Source organism: Thermobia domestica, chromosome 1, assembly GCF_964235325.1.
Source record: "Thermobia domestica chromosome 1, izTheDome1.hap1.1, whole genome shotgun sequence".
NCBI lineage: Eukaryota > Metazoa > Arthropoda > Insecta > Zygentoma > Lepismatidae > Thermobia > Thermobia domestica.
In genome coordinates, this window is record NC_137454.1 from 216428660 (window position 1) to 216449235 (window position 20576).

General features: G+C 33.7%; 1 long non-coding RNA gene across 1 annotated transcript in view; it reads right to left on the reverse strand.

Moving 5' to 3' along the window:
- Nucleotides 1-10017: 10017 nt before the first annotated feature.
- LOC145693730 (uncharacterized) overlaps nucleotides 10018-20576 on the reverse strand; it is a 29877-nt gene continuing 19318 nt past the window's right edge. The window contains exon 2 of the long non-coding RNA XR_014132820.1: nucleotides 10018-10300. This is a non-coding gene — a long non-coding RNA (uncharacterized LOC145693730). The remainder of the gene's footprint in view (nucleotides 10301-20576) is intronic.

Sequence of the window (20576 nt, forward strand, 5' to 3'; positions counted from 1 at the left end):
AAAATATTTCTATTTATGCATGACTAAATGAAAAGTATGAGGAGCACTCTTATATACAATCACTTGATTTAAATGAGAATTTAAACATTTATAAATTAATTGTAGGCCATATATGTAAGAACTCCCCATAATTTTCTATTAGTTATACATAAATATATTTAAAAAAAAAAGTATTTTGCTAGAAAATAAGATTTTTTACTTTTTAATACGATTTGTTTTATTTTGATTTTTAATTATTCTTAAAAAGAAAGCATATTTTTTAAAGTATTTTATTGTTACTGTTTAGTACGAATTGTTTTATATTGTTTGTTAATATTTTGAAGAAGAACGTTATATTATTATTATTATTATTATTATTATTATTATTATTATTATTATTATTATTATTATTATATTTTATTTTGAAATTGTTATAAAAATCTGATATTTTGTTCGAATTTGTGAATATTAAACCCTCTGTAGTAGATAATCCCACTTTACTCAAGAGTAAGGATGGTTGCATACCGGAAAGGTTTATATCAATCTTTAATATCAAACAAATAATTTAACTTTAAAATATATATAAATATGGTCTGTTCATCTTCCAACTACATTGTCGAGCTCCGGTTGTGGTCTGTAGCCAACTGTAATAGTAGGTTCCATCCTTCATAATCTGGTATTGCATAAGGACGTAGAACAAAGCTCAAACTCAAGATTCTCCTGCAATAGCTATGCTATAGCTTCGACTACTACTTAATTCTTCTATACCCAGCACAAGTATCACCTTCATTGTATAGCCCCCTATTTAGCTATTCAATATTAACAACTATGGAGAAAAGTTGATGACGGACATCAACTTTTCTTCGTAGTTGTTAATATTGAATAGCTAAATATTATTATTAGCTTGAATGACGGACATTGTTCCCGTCGAACTCCTTTCCCAACATTATTATTATTATTATTATCTCTGTCATTTCTTCTTCCATTCAAACTCTTGATCAATAGTTCCTTTAAATGTCCCCTTAAGTATTCTATCTTTCCATTCCATCCCAAAAGTCTTCAATACTATCATCAAAATATATCAGACCACTCTGTCAAAAGCTTTTTCTAAATCAATAAGCATTATATCATACATAAATAATACTTATTTTCCTTTTCTACAATTTTTTTCTCAATTACGCTAACTAAAGTAATGAGATCGTTGTTTTCTTTCTCTTTCGAAAGAAAAATTGTTCCTTCTCAATTTTGTCCTTTACTCTGGAATGTGATCTGTTTGACATTCTCAGTATAATTTTTGTTGTAGGCCTATGCGATATTAAACTAATTATCTGTATTTGTCAGAAATTTATTTTTTGCTTGTTTTCTTTCGAAACAGAATTATTTGTTCCATAAAAGAAGGTAGTTAATCTTTCGTTTTCGTACACCTCATAACATAAAGCGAAACAATGCTATCTTTCCTTCTTTGACCATTAATTAAGTGTATTATCCACTCTAACTGCTTAATTTCATGAACCAGTACAGCAAAAGATTTACCTTTTTTCCTGCTTCCTTATTTTTCTTTCCTTCTTTCTTCCTTTTCTTTTTCATTCTTTTTCTTTTTTTTACCTTTAATATAGAAAGAACTTATCATTGTTTATTGTTGAGCTTTCAGCAAACATAAAATATTTTCAAAGTTTGCAGTTGACCATGCGGTGTGCAAATTAAGGAGCGCCTTTTAGAAATTATGTTTGATCTTGAATGTCTTCTCAGGAATTAGTGTTGATTTTTGAATAGCGATAGATTAAAAGTGTCATTTCAGTACAGTTTCTAAAAATCTCAAGTGTGTTTGATAATTTCTGTGTTTGATAATTGTGGGTATGTTCACTCTTTCTGCAAGAATCAGTCCGGATGGAAGGAAAGTGAGGGATAGGAAGAAGAAGAACACAACTGATTGATGATTTGAAGAATAGAAGAAAATATATTGTAAGTTATAAGATCGAGAAACGTGGAAAAAACATTTCCAGGCCCAAACTTAAAATACAGAATGTTCCCGTCGAACTCCTTTCCCAACATTATTATTATTATTATTATCTCTGTCATTTCTTCTTCCATTCAAACTCTTGATCAATAGTTCCTTTAAATGTCCCCTTAAGTATTCTATCTTTCCATTCCATCCCAAAAGTCTTCAATACTATCATCAAAATATATCAGACCACTCTGTCAAAAGCTTTTTCTAAATCAATAAGCATTATATCATACATAAATAATACTTATTTTCCTTTTCTACAATTTTTTTCTCAATTACGCTAACTAAAGTAATGAGATCGTTGTTTTCTTTCTCTTTCGAAAGAAAAATTGTTCCTTCTCAATTTTGTCCTTTACTCTGGAATGTGATCTGTTTGACATTCTCAGTATAATTTTTGTTGTAGGCCTATGCGATATTAAACTAATTATCTGTATTTGTCAGAAATTTATTTTTTGCTTGTTTTCTTTCGAAACAGAATTATTTGTTCCATAAAAGAAGGTAGTTAATCTTTCGTTTTCGTACACCTCATAACATAAAGCGAAACAATGCTATCTTTCCTTCTTTGACCATTAATTAAGTGTATTATCCACTCTAACTGCTTAATTTCATGAACCAGTACAGCAAAAGATTTACCTTTTTTCCTGCTTCCTTATTTTTCTTTCCTTCTTTCTTCCTTTTCTTTTTCATTCTTTTTCTTTTTTTTACCTTTAATATAGAAAGAACTTATCATTGTTTATTGTTGAGCTTTCAGCAAACATAAAATATTTTCAAAGTTTGCAGTTGACCATGCGGTGTGCAAATTAAGGAGCGCCTTTTAGAAATTATGTTTGATCTTGAATGTCTTCTCAGGAATTAGTGTTGATTTTTGAATAGCGATAGATTAAAAGTGTCATTTCAGTACAGTTTCTAAAAATCTCAAGTGTGTTTGATAATTTCTGTGTTTGATAATTGTGGGTATGTTCACTCTTTCTGCAAGAATCAGTCCGGATGGAAGGAAAGTGAGGGATAGGAAGAAGAAGAACACAACTGATTGATGATTTGAAGAATAGAAGAAAATATATTGTAAGTTATAAGATCGAGAAACGTGGAAAAAACATTTCCAGGCCCAAACTTAAAATACAATAAAAATAATTTTAAAAACCTCATTAGTCAGAGGACATGCCAAAAGGCAGAATACATAATAATAATAATAATAATAATAATAATAATAATAATAATAATAATAATAATAATAATAATAATAATAATAATAATAATAATAATAATGACAATAATAATAATAATGACAATAATAAAGGAGACTTTAGAACTTGAATGCACCCCATAATTTAGCTTGAAGCGTTTCCTCTGTTAGTGATTAACGACATGTTTCCCGCAACTTTCCATCATCATTTGATTTAGATACTGTTTTGTTTGGTGAAATTACATCAAACAGAAATGCCTATATTACTTTTATTTCGAAAGCTCCCTGTTGCCTTTGTATACCACGATAAATGGAAGTCGAATGAATCGTTTCAAAGGTTCACACCCAATACAGGAAGCGGTCCATAATATTTGAGAATGATCTGATCATAATACGTTTGAATTTAAATGAAGATTTGTATAAGCGACTCTCCATTTTATTATGACACGTGCAGTGTACTGCATTTATTATTGATGCTACCCAAAGGCCACTTCTGGGTACTTTCGACCCCATTACCCTAGGATAATTAGCTCAAACTATTGCACTATAGATGTTGTTATTCACTGTCCAATAGAACCCAATAAAGATTAAAAATAAAAAAAATCTAATAAAATGCCTTGGTTCTTCTTTCTTATGTAATCAGATGGTGAAAGAGGCAAAGAAAGATTAAATATTTGATTATACATTAATATCACGTCGGAGTTAGACTAAAATAGTAAAAAAGAATGTGTGATTAGCTCAAAAACTAATGTTACTTGTATGGTTCCCTGAGAGTGATATAAGGACTTTTTGACTTAAAGATTTACCTATTGAAATCCAATGCAATTGTGAGATGAGTAATACGAATAATTACGAGGACAAGGCATGCTGACAAGTGCAACGCGACTCAAATGTTTTGTAATGTGGATTACCTACGAAAGGAAGGGGGAGGGAGAGAGGCAAGATGACACAAAATTTACGTGCCGAGATACAAGAACGAAGCAAAGCTTTTACAAAGGAACAAATACACTTTCCGAGTCGAGATATTACTTTTACAACACGTTTCTGAGGCAAGACAGCCTCCTTTCCAAGCCATTTATACTATATAAAATGAATGTAACGATATTTGTAGGGGCAAACTGTCTCAGTGGTAGAGGGCTTACGTCTGGTGCGTGAGGTTCCTGGTTCGATACTCGGGTAAGTAAGTTTGTGGTGAGCAACATCATGTCTGTAGGTTTTCTCGGGTTACTCCCGTATCCTTCCACTTTCTCATTCCACCAATTCTTTCATCGTCATTTACTTGCCTTAATCATCGTCTTCCTTAGCGTAAAAGGACATAATCCTGGAACGTTAAACTGAAATATTTCATTTTGATTTCAATTCATGTAACGATGTTTGCTCGCTAATTTCTCCTAGACCACCACACTAATTTTGATGATTTCTGGTACACGAGTGCACCCTGGCCTATTTTAGTGTTTTATCACATTTTCGACAAGAGGGAGAAAAATAGGGGAAGGAGTGACATATAAAAATATGTTTGACGTCTAACTCCTCCCACACAACTGTACCGATTTTAATGAATTTTGGTACTTGTATTATGGACCCCGGCCTAACTTTGGTTTTTAGTACATTTTCAGCAAGGGAGGAGAAGGAGTGAGGGGGTAACATAGAAATAATCAAAAACGACTGAGATGAGCAGTGGCACTCCGAATGTCGTTTAAATCCAAATTCATCTTTCATATATATCCTAAAGGTCGGAAGGGGTTCAAATATTTTCCACAAACATATCCTTCACGTGCAAAGAACAGACATTTCAGGCAGCAAACTGGTTTTATTTACGCAAAAATTAAGATATGTCTCTTCAGTTTATTTTTCTTACTTTTAATAACGTTAATCTGCTATGCGTCGCATTCAGCGCACAAGGAAATGAGTCCACTTTTAGTCAGTTTGGATATGTCTAATCTTTGATATTTGTGTCCAGATATTACAGGTAACTCATATAATGTGAAATAAATAGTCCATGTACTTAAGGATTTTCACTACAGCGAAATTAAACTACCTCTAACTTTAGAGTTTTTCCTGTAACAGTTTCAAAAGAAATAAAACTATTCGAAAAGTAGAAACATAGTGAACTAGACAATACGATTTTGCATGTGATACCGTTATCACAACTCATCTATCTGCTTTTGATTTGCAACTGTAGATAAATTTAGCATTTTTTGCGGGTTCTGTAAATAGCGGTAATTGTGGTAAAGGTATCACATGCAAAATCATATTGTCTAGTTCACTACGTTTCTGCTTTTCGAATGTGTTTATTTGTTTTGAGGATATTACAGAAAAACTCTAAAGTTAGCGGTAGGTCAATTTTGCTGTAGTGAAGACCCTTAAGTGTACCTAACAAACTTGTGTCTCTTTTCTCACAACTTCGGTAATTGAACTTTGATTCCCTTGTGCTCTGACGCTCTATTTGTTCACAGGTGGAGATATGAAAAATAAAATGAAATCTGTAGTTGTACGTAATGTATCGCAACTACGAGGGAAGAGGGACACCCTCGTGCATGTTGCGTAGTGCATATTATATTCTTAATCTACTAGTCACGCGGAGCACTTTGATGTATAGGACATATAGATCAAGTTGTTCAGTATATTTCCATCCCTGAAAGGGTGGGATCACTTCCGGGCAAATAATTATAACCTGTTTTGGAACTTGTTCGACAAGCCCTTTCAGGAAGTATATAGGTTATCCCCAAATTCAAGGTTCAACTTTAGACTCATCCCTGGTTAGTGTGAAACTAAATTTCCAAACTATGCAAATTCAGTACTCAAAACTTGTAGTAGTACAATAAGATCAAAGAGTATACCTGTTCTTCGGACAACGCTCGATCCACATCAAACAAGTCATTACAAGCTATCACTTACTAGTTTTGCTCTATGGATATTAATATTAAAACCGGAAGTGCTAATTGATATCTATCACTTCTGGCCACAGTAAAATCAGAGGTTAAAATGAATACAGTGCATAACAAACAAACAAACAAAAAAATGCTTGTCGCTATCTATTTCCGTTCGATCAGTATTGAAGCTGGAAATCGTAGATTTTCACCATTTCTGGTTTGAATAGATGTATAAAAGTTGAGACCAAAAATAAAAAAGCCTAGGAACGCTAAATCTGTGCTGTTTGAGGAATGGAGAATTCTCTCCTGATTTATGTATGATTGACTAGGGTTAAGACACTTTTTTCATTATTATTACTTATCCGTAATTAAACTCATAACAATTAACATTTTTTAAAAAAAAGAAAAGTATTAAAAGTTTACCATTGCGTTTTTAATCGTATTGTATACTTCTCATCTACATATTATAATATTCATATTTATGTACTGCATTCAACTACATGACTCACATGTGGTGATGTAACATGAGCTTCGTACTTTTAGAGCATACTGCACAATAAAGAAAAGTAACTAGCATGTGTATCTTTGGTGCATGTTGTCCTGGATTCGATTACTTATAGGAGACCAAAAAAAAAAAAATCATTTTACAATCATTCACTTTCATTAATCATCCGTTTCCTTCAGCCTAAAGAGCCTATTGTATACTTCTCATCTACATATTATAATATTCATATTTATGTACTGCATTCAACTACATGACTCACATGTGGTGATGTAACATGAGCTTCGTACTTTTAGAGCATACTGCACAATAAAGAAAAGTAACTAGCATGTGTATCTTTGGTGCATGTTGTCCTGGATTCGATTACTTATAGGAGACCAAAAAAAAAAAAAATCATTTTACAATCATTCACTTTCATTAATCATCCGTTTCCTTCAGCCTAAAGAGCCTATTGTATACTTCTCATCTACATATTATAATATTCATATTTATGTACTGCATTCAACTACATGACTCACATGTGGTGATGTAACATGAGCTTCGTACTTTTAGAGCATACTGCACAATAAAGAAAAGTAACTAGCATGTGTATCTTTGGTGCATGTTGTCCTGGATTCGATTACTTATAGGAGACCAAAAAAAAAAAAATCATTTTACAATCATTCACTTTCATTAATCATCCGTTTCCTTCAGCCTAAAGAGCCTATTGTATACTTCTCATCTACATATTATAATATTCATATTTATGTACTGCATTCAACTACATGACTCACATGTGGTGATGTAACATGAGCTTCGTACTTTTAGAGCATACTGCACAATAAAGAAAAGTAACTAGCATGTGTATCTTTGGTGCATGTTGTCCTGGATTCGATTACTTATAGGAGACCAAAAAAAAAAAATCATTTTACAATCATTCACTTTCATTAATCATCCGTTTCCTTCAGCCTAAAGAGCCTATTGTATACTTCTCATCTACATATTATAATATTCATATTTATGTACTGCATTCAACTACATGACTCACATGTGGTGATGTAACATGAGCTTCGTACTTTTAGAGCATACTGCACAATAAAGAAAAGTAACTAGCATGTGTATCTTTGGTGCATGTTGTCCTGGATTCGATTACTTATAGGAGACCAAAAAAAAAAAAATCATTTTACAATCATTCACTTTCATTAATCATCCGTTTCCTTCAGCCTAAAGAGCCTATTGTATACTTCTCATCTACATATTATAATATTCATATTTATGTACTGCATTCAACTACATGACTCACATGTGGTGATGTAACATGAGCTTCGTACTTTTAGAGCATACTGCACAATAAAGAAAAGTAACTAGCATGTGTATCTTTGGTGCATGTTGTCCTGGATTCGATTACTTATAGGAGACCAAAAAAAAAAAAATCATTTTACAATCATTCACTTTCATTAATCATCCGTTTCCTTCAGCCTAAAGAGCCTATTGTATACTTCTCATCTACATATTATAATATTCATATTTATGTACTGCATTCAACTACATGACTCACATGTGGTGATGTAACATGAGCTTCGTACTTTTAGAGCATACTGCACAATAAAGAAAAGTAACTAGCATGTGTATCTTTGGTGCATGTTGTCCTGGATTCGATTACTTATAGGAGACCAAAAAAAAAAAAATCATTTTACAATCATTCACTTTCATTAATCATCCGTTTCCTTCAGCCTAAAGAGCCTTTTAGCTTGAAAGCGGGCTGTGATGAATAAAAGACGAATAAAAATGCTCATGTCTCTTCTTGCTAAATCATCTATTCGTGTTTAACAAGTTTTCTCTTCGAAACTGATGTGAGAGCATCATCGTAATGTAAAATAATAATAATAATAATAATAATAATAATAATAATAATAATAATAATAATAATAATAATAATAATAATAAATTTAAAAAAATGAGATCCCTCTTAATAATAAAAAGCAAAGGACGTTTGTATTTACATAGTCATTATTCATTTCAAATTAAGACAGGCAGACAGGAAACAGCGAAAGTACCGAAGCGGTGTTTGTTTACTTTTACGTATTATCGTTACTAACAGACTAAGAACTTTCTGTATTGTAAATAGATATATACGAAACTAGAACGTTGTAATATACATGTATCTAAAGGAATACATGTGTTCTTGATGAATGTGAATTTTTGTTTTTGAACTGGAATTCAGAGTCCCTTTTAGCACCATGGATATACTAGTTTAGGATGGAATCCGAACCAGCGTAATGCGTTCTACAGGGATCGAACTAAGGACTTTGTGTGGCCTTTCTCACGTTTAGAGCTGTCCATGAACAAATAAATACAATGAAGACATGTAAAAATCCTCTAGCTCTGACTCTGAAAGATCGTTGGCATGAGTTCGAGCTCATTAGAATTCTGAATCTCTTCCCCAAAATCCATCCAAAATAAATGTTCAAAATCTAGGTTTAATTAAATTGTTTTCTTCAATAAGTTATCTTCATTTCACCATAGTTATTGTACAAAATGCCTGTACTTTCTCCTTCAGTAATACTGTAGCTTACTGAGAAGAAATATTGGATCTCTGACAAAGTTGACGCTCGTGCTTTCGAAATTCCAATAATTTAGTGTTGGAATGGTGTCTGGTGCGGGAGACCCGGGTTCGATTCCCGGTTAATTAGCAGGTAAACGTCTCATATAGCCTCGCTGCTGAAAGGGACGCTAAACTAAAATCAACTCAACGATTATGAGAAAATTATTCGAAGTTTCAAAATGAATGTTGGAATAAGGAGGAAAATTATTCCAATAATTTTAAAAGTGTCAGACAAAATCAAATCAGTTATATTTCTCACCTAACTCCCTCCCCTTCTCGGAAAATAATAGTAAATTCATCACACTACGTGGCAAGTTTTGTGGAGTCAACTTCCTGAAATATAATCATGATTATAGGAAGTCCATAATCACATGACGTTTTTCTCAATATACTGATAAAAGCTTAATTGGTAGTGACTCAGTAGTTTTTCAGTTAAAGACAGCTGAGCAAATCTGTCTTCAACACTGGGGGGTTAAGACCATTCCCATAATCTTTTTCTTCTTTTTTTAAAGCAATGTTCAAAACATTTATGAAGTTGAAAAACAATGCTGTGGAAAATCAGGGGAACAGAGTTGTCTTCAACATTGGGAGGCGGGCAGATTTGAGGCTTATTCTCGGGGGACATCAATTTCATCTCGTTTTCCTTTGTGGCAATCGGACAATAATCATGATATTGCTACCCCAGAAACACATTTCAAATCGGATTATTGGGGGGATAGTCCCCCAAGTTCCTAGATTGGAGGGAACATGTCCCCCTCAACCCCCCGAGATTTGCACCAGTGGTTAGTGAGCGCCACTATTGGATATACTACATACTTGATAGTACATAAACATTCTATCTTCTTTAATTATAATAATGTAAATTAATAAACAATAAGATTTAACATTTGAGAAAACATTTTATTGACTTAACGTTAAAAAAAAACTATTTACAGCAACAATACGTAACAAGTGTAAAAGTATATAAAAAATGTCTTTTTTTTTAAAAAAAAAAAAAATATTATCCTAAAATTAAGAACGGGCGGAAATACAAAATGACAAGTCTTCGTATGAGGCGAATTAGCAGATTGTAGTACTGTAGGATTGTTCGTTGGGAATTGTTGTTACCCCCATCTTCCTGAGGTGTTGGCATACCCATTACTATGGGCAGAACGAGAAGCACTCCCAAGAATACCTGTAAAAATATATGTATATTATTAATATTTGTATGTACAGTCTTATCTTTCCTTGTTGACAATACTATTTTTCGTTCATTCAAAATTTGCATTATTATATTGAGATGTCTTTAGTAATCCTAAATTGTAGTAAATAGTACAAATTTCTGTAAATGAAGATAAATGCTTTATACAGGGTGTTTGAGAACAATACTGACAACATTTGGGAGGTGATTCCTAAGAGCAAGATAAGACGAAAAGTATAGACCAACCAGGATGCACAAATGTTTCTTTTCGGAGTTATAGATTGCCGAAAACATCAAAAACTGATATTTAAATGTCCATAGCTCCAATACTATGGGACCTATCGTAATCGGGTCAAGACTTCACTCAGGAACTGATATGTGCGCTATCTAAATATACATGTTTCAGAATCCTAAAGTACTCACGCAACAATTTTTATAGAGGCAGTTTGGCAACTGGCATATAATTTGAAGTACTCACCAATTACCTCTAAAAAAAAAAAAAATATTGCGGAAGTGCCACAGGATTCTGAAACATGAATATTTGGATAGTTCCTAATGAAGTCTTGACCCGACTACGGTAGGTCCCATAGTTTTGGAGCTATGGACTTTTAAATTTCATTTTTTGATGTTTTCGGAAGCCTTTAACTCCGAAAGTAAGCATTTGTGCACACTGGAGTTTCATGGTATAACTCCGAAGACTATTATGAGATTCCAATAAAATTTACATGGAGTTAGTGTTACCCACGAGACGAGACGAGACTAGAAATAATGATTTTTCGTCTCATCTGATCCTCGAAAAAATCGATCTCCTTTCATATCGATTTCTGAATATCTCTTCTGGTCTCGTTTCGAAAATTTTCTCCTTTTTCTTAAATTTATGCACAAAAGTGATGTTCTCTTGTTTCTTAATTTCATCTAGAAGTTATCAGGATCCTTCCATATGAAAACAAATCCACGAAGGGTGTGATTTAACATTTAAATCACATTTGAGGAGTGTATTTGCAAAACATACTAAATCCAAAAATGTACGATTTTGAATTGAGTATGGAAGAGTATACTATGGAACGTCTCACGTTAAATTTTGTAATTATTTTTTAGTCAAAACGCATTATTTTCTGTGATAAATTCTGTTTGAAATATCACTTACTATAAGTGTTTCAATGAAAAAAGAAATACAGTTCTTTGCTCTTTCTGAAGAATTTTATCAAACGGATTTAGCATATTTTGGAAATACACTCCTTATTTATTATTGGAGTATATTTTGTAATGACTTGCGTATCTTTTAGCATTGATAAATGATCTTCATTATGTACGTAAAATAGCTTTATCAATTTATAGTTCTTACACTATAAATAATATAACACTGCAATAGTGTTACAAATATAAGATTTGGGTGAATTAATGTTGCCCGCGAGATCGTGAAATTTTTCGTCTCGTGTCATCTCGTCTCTATTTATTTAAAAATAGTTCTCGTCTCGTTTTGGAGACGAGACATGAAATTTATCGTTTCATTGACAACATTACATGTGATCATTAGTGACTAACCTGTGTGTTTTCTATGTGTGTGATTCCGGATTCGATCTCTGGTAGGATATTTGTCTGGGTTTCACACCTGAGAAATGGTTCGAATCCCACCTTTAAACAATATATTCCGTCTTATATAGCCTCGGTGCTGAAAAAAACTTAAACTCATTCTATCCACTCGAATACCAATAGTAATGGATAAGACTATCTATAATATCAAGAGTTCCACTGTAATTTGTGCGAAGGTTAATTGTGATTGTGAGAAGTAGCTGTCTGATTATATGATAAGAAATGCAAGTTATAATTATCCATAGAGGATTCCACACAGCTTAAATATTCGTTTCCGAAGTTCTGTTGACATTTATCATTCTTCGGTGCTAACACGCGGACATGTCGGTAAAGGATCTTGGTGACGTAACTCGAAAACGTGGTTTTGAATTATAACCAATGAATATCCGTATCTAATCGGATCTATCAATCATGAAATATTCACAGCTGAATTCCTTATATCAACAGAGATAATAACCTTCTGAGAATGGCGTATCTTGAAAGAGTAGCACGGTATACGTAACGTGAGAGTAGCACGGTATGAGACATTTTAAATAGCTCTATGTAAACTCATAAAAATCAAGATACACTCCTTCACCGATGATTTAATATGAACAATAATAATAAGAATGCCTCGTGGGAAAAAACATTACTAACTAGTGCAATATTTCTTCATGGATACTTAATAACTATACACCGGTAGTCAGGGTTGGATCCAGGATTTTCTGAGGGGAGGTGCACCAATAACTACCAATACATTTGAATTGAATTGGAATTTTTCGAAATGCCTTTAGGCATCTGTGGTGGATGAGGAAATGCCCTGGAAATGCTAAGTGTCTATTCTCGGTGAATCCTTTTCTTTCAACTTTTAGAAAATTGACTTAAACTATCGATTTTGCAAAATTGCCCTTTGTTTTAAGCCCAAACGGAAACATAACAGCAGAATTTTTCGTAAACTGTTGCTATTTTCACTGCTAGCTTCTCATTTAGGTAGTGTATATTTACAACGAAAGGGAGAGGGGTGCACGTGCACCTTTGCATCTCCCCCTAAATCCGGCCCTGCCGGTAGTTATGGTAAAATGTCACATTTCCCATTTTTACAAGAAACCTGCAATGAATGTTAATATTGTGATGATTTGCCATATTTGAAATTTTATAGTTCCTTCTTAGATTTGTTCACTTTTCTACGGGAAATACAAGTCATATTGTTTGCTATTATCGAGAAATGAAGCATACCTACGAGATATGGAATTTAACGCTCCTCACTAGAGGGAATAAATCATTATTGCACTGTCAATTACTGTGAATCAGTGGTACAGCAACCACTTCTTGTGCGAGGCGTCCCAGTACGTGCGTTTCCTCGTGGTTCTCCCGTTTCGACCCACATGTTCACTCCACCAATTGTTTCAAAATCATCCATTGCCATTAGCATAACCGTGGGATCTAGAACTATATATTTAAATTCATTTTTTCATCTTTTAGCAAGATGACACGTGTGTCAATATCACTAATTCAAACCAGCTTGCTTTAATTGATATAAAATACGTTGACCTGTTATATCTCCAGACCTGCGTCGTATTGTTTATGTGTGGGACATGGTGAGATAGCATTTGCCTGCAGTCGTACTTCCAACTACCATCCCTCGTCAAAATATACCGCAAACGTAGAAAAAGATAGAAGGTACAGTTTAAATTGGTAGGGATGAGTTTGGATTACGCTATTTTCTCAAAATCGCCGTACGCAATTTTGTTCATGTTTTCAAAGGAGTGCTTCATTGTAACGATACTAAAGTACATGTGATATTTTTATTAAAAAACTCGAAAAGACGTCGAATTTTCATAAGAGCGGGACACGCAATCTTGTGTAGTGTCGTACGCAGTAGTCGAAGTGAGGCGGTATGTGGTGGTATGCCATACCGCCTCTGGTTTTCCCGTGATGAAGGCATACCGCCTCTGCTTTTTCAGTGATCAAGACATACCGTCACTGGAGAGCAGATGCTAAATACCTTTGATAAATCAAGTTTTATACACAGTAGTTGACGAAAAGCTTTGCACGTAAAAATAATTTATTTCTTATGTGCGAATAACTTCTAAGTTAACTACACTGACATTTTTGTTACCTTTTTCCTATCTTTTGTTTTTTAAAATGAGGTGTCTTCAAAGAAGTTAATCTAGTTTATAGTTTAATGTGCCATATTGAATTGTTTATTTCTTATTTTGTGTGTGTCTTCTTGTCTTAATGCATATAAATGTCGTGTTTTGAGTATGGACAGATCTTCCAGGAGTTTAGAATACCCCCTTAGTCGAGTGGGGGCTCCGGCAGTTTTCCCACAGGAAATTGTTAATATAAAAACTCGGTTTTTGAGTATTAAGAGGAATAATTCTCTATAATGCAACATAAGTTTTTTTTAAATATTTTTGTCAGAGTTGTTGGTGGGGAATCAAAGTCTCACCATGTCCCTCTCTCCCGTAACTACAGAGAAACTGTTCAATGGTTTTTAATCATTATGTAAATAGAAATGCAATCTTTTAGGCAACATACCCTCACTGTATTTCAACATTTAGGTAGCCGGTATGTCGAATGAAAATCGAAATAAAACTTACCGTCTCTGCTTTTTTTCCCACTTCGAACACTGGTCATACGCAAAGGTGGTTTTCTGGGCTTAACCCCTCCCTTGAACAAGATATTGTGAAAAAATAAAAATTTACCACAAGATGTATGTACGAGGTGTGATCAAAAGGGTATGGTGAATCATTTTATTAAGAACAAAGTGATAAGCTTACACCAAATGTCCTTCAAAGTACTTCACTTGGCTTGCGACGTACTTATTCCAACGTTGATTCCACGATTTGAAACACTTTTGTAAGTCTTTTTTCTTCAGAATCTTGAACTGCGCCTCGTCACTTTCTGCATGTCGGGAGTGTTGTCAAAACGTCTTCCCTTTAGCACTGTTTTAGTTTTTGAGAAGAGTTAGAAGTTGCGTCGTGCTATACTCGGAGAGTACGGCGGTTGTGAACAGATAAGAATATTTTTTCGCCAATAACTCGCGGATCAAAAACGAGGATCGGGGAACGAATTTTGCACTCACTCTTCTCATTTGCAAATTGGCAGTTAAAATATATCTATTTTTGTATCTATCTATTTGTATCTATTTTTGACGTCGAAGGACGTCCCGATCGTTGTTCGTCTTCAATCAACTCATTGCCGCTTTTGAGTCCATGATGCGCGATAGATAGGGCCTACTCTTAACACGTTCTCACTATTTTGCCTCTGGAAGCCAACTGATATGACACAACTCATTCAAACTCGACACTGACTCTCCCAAAGGTTAAGGCTATCGGGCTTGCTAGTTAAAATTGATAAAATGTCGATAGGTGGCGCTGTGCAACTACATTCACCGCACTTTTTGATCACATCTTGTATGTATACAAGAGTCCTGAAACGATATTAACTTTTGAGAGCTTAAACACCCCCACATCCCCAAACTCCTTGATGATTCTTTTTTCTCAAAAATGGCTCAGGCTGATTTTACAACTAATTACTTCATTAACAACTCGGCAATGTGAATTAAATAACTTCTCGTGAAAAGTAGGAGATGGTTCAGAGACGAGAATGAGATTTTATCAAACGACAAGAATGAATCAAATTCGAGATGTCAACGAAAATTCACATTCATGATTTGTCGTGTTAATGTATTTCAAGAGAAGAGACACACTATATACAAAGGGTATCGAAAATAATATAAAAGTGGTCATAAATTCTTTATTTGTATATCGTTCAGTGTGCACATATGGTTAGAGTGATTCTTCCTCTATCGAGTTGGTACTCAATATAATCTCCATTTAAACCAATGTATTTGTGCCATCGTTTCGAATGGCACAAGTCTCGAATCTTTCTATTGAAAAATGTTAGGTTTGTATCGCTGGCCCTTGAACTTTTAGGCCTTGGAGAAGAGATGTGCTGCTATTCCGTTGACTAATTCTTCTTTCTGGATCATGAAGATACGTTTATGTTTCATCCGCTTCATCCCCGTCATCAGATTGAAATAACAGGTCTTCATTCGCTTCGGACGCTTCAAGCAGATGAGAGTAGAAATCCACGTTTCCCTCCTTCAAATTGGGTGTTAGATCATGAGATATTCGTTTCATACATATTTTCCTGTACTACAAGGTTTCCAGTATCTCCTGTATGGTATTGTGACTACTAGAGTTCAGTTGTGCAGCAAACTATCGGAATGTGATACTTATGTCCGCACAAATCAACTAATCCACTCGCTGATGATTCACGTCAGTCGTAGCAATCTCCCACTGTGCGGTTTGAGTTCAATGCTGGCTTTCCCTTCTGTAAACCTCTTCAGGCCTGTACACATTGTTCTTGTCAATGGTGTCATCTCTGTACACATTCGGTAGCCTTGTGTGAATGTCGGACAGCCTGCATCCCTTCGTCGTTAAGAACTCAATGACAGCATGTTTCTTCTCCTTGGAGTCAATTGTTTACCTACAAAGGAACAAAATGACTATGAAATACAGTATAGAGGAAAAGCCACTCTAACTGCATGTGCAATTTGAACGATGTACAACAGTTAATACAGAAGTTATGACCATTTATACATTACTTTCGGCATGCCCCTCAAAGCACGATTCTTAATGAAATACAAATAATTGTTAGATCCGTTTACGAGAAAATACTACTTTTCAATTTTCAGTCTCGAGCAAATTACCTAACTTCACTTTTGGTGCTAGAAAGAAGTTGAAGAAGGAAAATTTGAGAATCTTATAACAATCTTGACAGTGTTTAGTGCTTGTACCATCTTTGGTTTATAGCCAACTAGCAGCGTTCACCCCGCTTCGCTGCGGTCACCCCGGAACGCAATAAACTTTGTTACTTAGATAATTTTTACTTTTTCGCTTTCAAGTGATATGATAAAAACCATAGAAGATTGCAGTAAATGTTAACATTATATCGCCTGTCATTTATGTTAACCCGCCCCGCTTCGCTGCGGTCACCCCCGAACGCAATAAACTTTGTTACTTAGATAATTTTTTACTTTTTCGCTTTCAAGTGATATGATAAAAACCATTATAACGCCTGTCATTTATGTTAACCCGCCGAGTGACACGGTCATGCGGGTTGCATATACATACGTTTATTTTTATACCTATGATGAACTAATAACAAAGGATTTGTACGTATGGACACCTGAATGGTCAATTATCTCAAGACACTGGTAATTGAAAATTAAAGTGATATGATAAAAACCATCTAGGGTCCAAATCCTAACAACCCCCCAAAAATGAAAGAAATCGGTTCAGCCGTATTAGCGTGATGAGCGGACAAAGGATTTTGTGCGTTCTCTTTTATATATATAGATTACTTTACATGGAAATTATTATATTTTCCTTAAATGAACTAGAATTTTAATGTTTTGATTTTACTGATATTTTGCTAGAACTCTACCATAACGCCCCATGCTTTGTGAAATATTGATATTCACATTGATTTGTATTGACTGCGAAATATTAATTTCTGTTATATATAATGTTAATTTTATAGTTGAGTTTAAATTTGAGTAATACTAAATTTAGCACCATTCGTTTGATTTTTCTCTGAAAATCAAGGACACTATATAATGCATTCAGTTCACAAGGGAAGCAAGTCCGCTTTTAGTAATTTTGAACATATTTCATCATTAAGATCTCTATCTGAAGCTCCTTTCAGTACTTAAAAGATTCATGTCCAGATATTATAAATAGCTCTTATAATATAAAAAAAAAAATGTACTTAAGCGTTATGTATAAACTTTGGTAGTGACTTGATTCCCTTGTGCTCTGAACGCCCTATATATATATATATATATATATATATATATATATATATATATATATATATATATATATATATATATATATATATATATATATATATATATATCGTACGAGTTAAACCGACCTCATCCGATTGGTATCATACTTGGTATGATGGTTGATCTTGCTCTGCTTATTACATAAGCGTGCGAAATACTATGCTGTGCAGGATTTTGGATTCCGAGTTACGCACAGATTCAAATTTTGGGTCACATTTTCGAAAACCGAACTCATCTGATTGCGATCGAATTTATGGTGGTATCTTTGACCTGATTACACAAAAGCATGTGAAATATTATGTGCAGAGGATTTTTGGTTCCTAAAGGTATGCATAAAGATCTAAATCAATACAGGGAGGCATAATAAAAACGTATTAAGTACTCTTTAAATAGCAACTAATGGGTAATCTTGAATAGAAAAAAAAAGCCAAATGAAGGACGAGGTGTATTTTACTTGTCTATAAACCAAAAATCAGTAAAACCACATACTCGTAATTAAAATTTCATTTCATTTCAGAGAAAACAAATATTTCTCCATATAAATCAATTGGATAAAAAGAAGAAAGATGGCGTATGCCTAGGTACTCAGCACCGTTAAATTTATTACTTAGTCCCGATACGCAGGCCTGTGTACATACCATAGGGGACCAAACTTGTGAGCTCGGCACTCGTACTCAACCGGGCTCGTGCTCAATAATTGAGCGCTAACCTGAGTGAGCCCGAGCCCCCATGAAATAAGAGAGTGCGAAATTAAATGAGTACGAGGCCAACTGAGGGAAGTCAGCTCGAAAGCGAGCCCAGTTAAGAGAAGTGAGCCCGAGGCCGAGCAGGCCCAGTGCAAAATGGCCATTTATTGTATATACCGAAATACGAACAGACGAACATCCAAAAATCAACTTTTTGCAATATAAGTACCACAAAATGTAAAACAGTTGAAAACAAAAATTCGATTTTTTTTTTTTAATATTACAAGGCTTCACTCTTATGATTTGAAAATAATATTTTCCGTTCAGTAAACTATCTCTTCTGTCCTCCAAGAGAAATTACTTGTGTGTCTTTAGAGAATTGTTAGTGGAATATTTATCAATAGTTAAGAAATAGGCTTGCTGTATTAACAAAATTGCACCAATCCTAGTTGAAATTTATCCTAAAAAATGCCCTAACAAATAAACAGCACTTCTGATGTATTTCTTTTTCTTTCCTTCTGTTTATTTTATTTATTCTTTTCTTTAGAAACTACTGATGATCTTGTAGTTTTGTTAACGAAATATGTATTTACAAAACACTAGAAAAATCTGCCTGAGCGATTTTTGAGAAAAAATATCAGAAGAATCTTCCCATTAGTAAACTGCTACTACTACTACTGTTTTTCTTTTGAAGAGAAGTCATTTTGTATGTGTCTCCGTCTGTTCATCCAGTCGCTCCGATGTAGGCTATATACAGTCACCTAGAGATCATACCATTCAATATTCAGACCACATTTTATAAGATTCGTTATTGAGATTTTTCGAATTTTATTCATACATAAAAAATTAGTGTATTTTAATGGAGGGAAAATTAAAAAAATGTTATTTTCTCGTAAACGATTTAACAATTTTGGTTATTTTTCCTAGATAAATAATTTCATGATATAACTTCATGATGCATGAAGTTATTTCTTCAGGGGTCCGAAAGGTGTGTTTACTCTTGCTGATGACTTCTTTTCGGACGATTTTCTTTAAAATGTCTCAAACTCATTCGATTTTGTACATATTCCATGCGTAGATTTTTGAGAAACAACTTTATAATATTACATAAATCATTACTCAAGAAAAAATCAGTAGGAGGTAGCTTATTCCTCGAAGTGAGTCTTCTTCGGACATTAGTTTGCGGAAAACTCCTGTTATAACTTTGTAAATAAATATTTCTATAATGAGCTCAACATATGATTTACTTTGAGAAACAGTGGCCAAGAAAGGTTATTAATTATAAACTAATTATTTGCTGAGCAAAACTATATATTTTCATTAAAATTCAACACGTGTTACAGTTTCGCCAACTAACTCTTTGGCTTCATCAGACTCTATGTGATACAGGATAACTGTACAATCGTATATGCATACAACAGATAAGAGAAGAAAAATATCTTAGCTGTTGTAAGTATATAAGATTGTACAGTTATCTTGTATCACATAGAGTCTGATGAAGCCAGAGTTAGTTGGTGAAACTGTAACACGTGTTGAATTTTAATGAAAATATATAGTTTTGCTCAGCAAATAGTTAGTTTATATTTAATTATAACAAAGCAAAGCTTCTATTTATGGAAAATATTAGAAAGAAAGTTTAGTGTGGTGGACCGTATTTTTTATTTACGTTTCCCAGGCAAAGAATTCTTGTTCTCAGAAGTAATGAAGTAGAACGACAGTAGCGAAGATGTTTTATATTTTTTTTCTTGTGAAAAAGAAATTCAGAACAATAAGTTGTTTATCTAAATTCCAGGTAGAAAGTTCTATCGGTGGAGTGTTATTTGCCACGGTGTTGTTTGTCACAACTCCATTTTGGTGTTGGTTGCCACAATTTTAACCATAGGCCTAGTATTTTCATTGTGTATGTGAAGATCCATACACACCTAACGTAAAAAGTAAGAGTTGCCAGGCATATTTTTGATCCTCTATTAATAAGTGGTAAGTGTTCTCACTTTTGGGACAAGAGAGCTCACACTAGCCTTGCTGTTGAGAAAGACATTAAACTCCAAAACCAACAAATATAAATCATCATTAATATAACAATAGCTTCATAAATTGATATAATTGCATTTTCTCTGTTAACGTAGTTGTTAATATCACTTCCATTATG